Here is a 4,080-nt window from a genome sequence, read left to right as displayed (position 1 = left end):
TATGCACAATGTCAACAAATGAAGAATCTTTGTGCATGACGTCAAATTCAAGCTAAACAAGCAAGTGAAGAGCATAAAGCCTCTCATTCAAGTGGTTGTGTTGTCTTCTCTTCGAGATCTAAGTCCTACACTTGGAAGAAGGGGCAGACTGACTTGATTTAATGAATCATTTGTCTTCCTCATTCAAATGCCTTGAATCCTCCAAAGAATATCAAGATTTGACCATATGTCCACTACTTTTGCCTACCTGGAGACTTGAATCAAAGCCATGGTAGGCATGTTGCCACTAAGAAAGCCTAGAGGGACTATTAATGGTGGAGTCCTTAAGATTTGGCTTCATAAGAAAGTCGTGGAAAGTTCACAAGTTGTCAGTGGGAAAGTAGGTCCAACTGTCGAGATGAGATACTGGGTGACCAACACAGAGGTTGAAAAAGCATGGCTAAGGAAAAAATTCAACACTTTTTACATGATCATCACAAAAGAAAATCTTGCAACGTAAGCATGTATATATATCGCAAGTTGGTTGCAACACAAACAGTGAAAAGTCTCACTCTCAAGTTGTTGGCATGATACTTGATGCTCAAACCAATCATCCTCACATAACCAGTAATCACATGAAAAACATTGGAACATTCTTCCACCGTGCTACCAAATAGTTCTCTCACATTCAATGCATGTTGCGTCAGTTAGTGGGCATGTACAACAATGAGTTGTGAGGCAATGTTTTTAATGACACAAGAATGCTTTGCAAAAATCATATATATAACCCACCATGTTCATTCTAGAAATTTTTTGAGTGGGGTGGAGGAGGAGGTAGTCAAAGGAAGAGGCCATGCATTTTGTCTTCATGCAGTGAGTGCAAGAGGGGGTTTTGGTGACAGGGGCGCAGAATTAGTAGAAGGCCCTATTTTTCTACATGCGTGAGCACACATCGTAGGTGTAAAGGGAATTGTAGGGATGCTTCCCCAACTCTATGTGAAATTGTTGTAAGCTTATGCCCTTTTGCCTTGCATAAAGATGCATTGACATGGCACAGAGGAGCTAGTTTGGACATGTCATTCAACCTCCAAAAGATCTACAACCAAACAAATTTGAATCATGCTTACCAGTGAGGGCCAGAGGGACTTGGACAACCTGATCACCTTCATACACTGCCCAAACTACAAAAATACTACCAATTTCCCAAGAAACATGCCAATCATGCATTTGGGAGAAGTGTCAAAGAGAGGAGGGTGTTGGAGTCAAGATTCTCACCAAACAATCTCGAGCATTCCCGTCCAAAAATTCACAAGGACCACCAATAACAAGCACCAAGCTTGCATGCACAAGCCACCTAAAATCATGTTCCAAAAAAAGTCATTGGAAACCTTTTAAAAGTCAAATTAGAGGGTTGATAGCAAGCTGTGGGAGAAGATAGAGCCACAGAGCTAATAAGACGCCCTTTCACATGTGATTTCCAAAAAAACCATGGACCACACGGGTTAAGCCAAGGGAAAAGTCCATGCTAAGTATGAGCAAGGCTCATAAGCTCTTGCCTCATTTTGCATGCCCAAGTCAAAACAACGTGGGTGCAAAAAAAAAAATTGCCTTAGATTTCAATGACATCCAAACTGGATGTATTTTATATGGAAACGAGGGTTTTCAAGTGCTCTGAGCTCAACGGTGATGTTTTTTTTTTGCTCAAAGTTTCTCGAAAATTAGTGACCCCTAGATCCTATAAAAACTTGTTAAAAGATCAGATCTAAAAATTGATGCCAAGTTTCTTGAGAATAAAATTGGGGCATGAAGATTTGGAGCTCTGATACCATGTTGAAGTTGATGAAAGATCAACCCCACAACTCCCAAGAATCACCTGCATACAAACACCTGTCACACAAAGAGAGAAGTAAAAGCTATGGAGGCTGAAATTGCTAAATCCATAGATGAGACATTCTTGATGAGAAAAAAAGGATTTCTATTATCAACAATGAGTTAATCTCAATGAATGTTTATATCAAGAGATCATCCTTATAAAGGAGATTGAAACCCGAAAAAGGTCTAACCTAGATTGTATCATAATAATTAATAAAATAATTAATTATTAGATGCCTAGTGTTTAGCTTAAACAACTAGAGTTAATTAGAAAATATCTAATTACTCTAACAGTTTCATCCTTGGTAACTATAACTTGGAAACCAATTCCTCTAATGTTAGAATACCTGAACTTCAGTTGTTAATGATGACCTTGCAATATTTTCATATAACTTTACATCTAATTTTGAATAATTTGTTCCTTGGTACCAATTTTTTTATCAAGTTTGCGATTCGATAGTTCTCTTCTAGCCATCAAGGACTCTCCATCTTCTGATTAATTCAAGATTTAGGTGATTGTTTCTCCATAAACATGTTTTCATGTCTACTATTATTCTCCTCGCTTGAATTCTCATGTGTGCACTCAAATGATGCACGTCTTTCTTCCTCATATTTGAAACAAATACCTTTTAGCAAACTCTTATCTTCTCTTTTATAATTGTTACCACTAGGGTAACTTCCTCCTCTTCCTCAATATGAATTCTCTTCTTTCTATTCACATTTACCTTGTTTGGATTTGAATAGGATCTTCCTCCTCTGACAATTTTTCTTTATCTTTGAAATTATCTATGATTTTATCTTTTATTCCATTTTTCCTCAACCTTTAGGGAAAATTAATAATCTACCTCAATACTTTTCATTTTAATGAAAATATTTTTTTCTTAAATAGATATCCTCAAGACATTAAGATACCTTTTAACTATTTCAATCTCATCATCTATAATATCCTAACTAGGAACCCATGAGAAAGTAACATGGCTAGACATACGATCGACACAATAATTTTCTTGTGTATGTGAAACATTAAACATATTTAAACAACATAAATGTAGAAGCAAGGCAATTTATACTTCATTAACTCATGATTGCACATTAGATAGGATTACTACAATCTATCTAACTTTCCCAAAGGTTCCTAAGGCATAGTTACTAAACAACACTAACTATATTACCAAGTTAGTAAACATCCATTATAAAGTCCAATTAAATAGTGTACTCCGAAGTTAATCTATGCTTTAAAACCACATTTGGTTATATCATAAAATTCGATAAGGTTAAGCAATTATACTACTTGACTGACTCAACCAACAATGATTATTGTTACATACCTTGATATTTCTAACTCATGGTTTTATAGTGACCTCCATGTCCAACATCTACAACTGAACACATTCTAACCAACTAGGTGCAACACATTAGATACATGATTATAAAGAAATACATTACCAATATCTTATCTATTTAAATAATTAATTGAAAGGCAGAATAATTGTGTTAAAATTTGAGAAAGACCATAAGGATTGGACCTAAGCCTTGAGGGCTCATCATTGATGGTTGTGCCTAAGTTCACACTCAAAGACTTTGTAGTATGACATTTTCCCATTGACTATCACCCACTTGGGTGGAACATAAATGAAATGTTGACTCTATCTAGAGCTTAATAGCACTGTTACTTGCTCTTGGTAAATATTACCATTTATATATTATTAATCTTATGGCAAGATATATTGTCAATTAGTGTCAAAACACTTAGTCATAATGGAAATATAGTAGTAACTAAGTTACCAGTCTGTAGTGTTAACCAAGTTCATAAAGGAACCAAGCTATCAATGTTAACCTAGCATGAAATTGCAGTGTCAACCGAGTTTACAATTCCACTGAGCTCTAGTGAGAACTAAGTCAACAAAATATTCTTGTTCTAAGATGATAATCAAGCTGGCATAATAGTCAAAACTGAGTCAGAAGTGTCTACTAAGTGATCAGTATGAATCGACCATCTAGCATCAACCGAGTGCCAAAGTTATCCAAGGCAACAATGCTACCTGAGTATCTTCAGTATTACCCAAGTAAGTCATTGGACCTGAGTTATAGCATTGAGTCGAATTGGTAATTGTTTTTGGAACTATTTATGTTGTAGCCGACCTATGAAATTATTTAGATGGATATAAGTATGAGGTATTTTATTTATCCAAATATATCATAATACCATGAGTTAAAGAACATTGAATA

General features: G+C 35.5%; 1 pseudogene; it reads right to left on the bottom strand.

Moving 5' to 3' along the window:
• Positions 1–439: 439 nt before the first annotated feature.
• Positions 440–1,029, bottom strand: LOC149567081 (uncharacterized; annotated as a pseudogene).
• Between the last annotated feature and the right edge of the window lie 3,051 nt (positions 1,030–4,080).

The sequence above is a fragment of the Cupressus sempervirens genome, chromosome 3 (genome assembly GCF_028749045.1).
Source record: "Cupressus sempervirens isolate cs-2001-9-10 chromosome 3, ASM2874904v1, whole genome shotgun sequence".
NCBI lineage: Eukaryota > Viridiplantae > Streptophyta > Pinopsida > Cupressales > Cupressaceae > Cupressus > Cupressus sempervirens.
The sequence above is the reverse complement of the archived record's forward strand: the minus strand, read 5'-3'. Positions and strand labels throughout refer to the sequence as shown.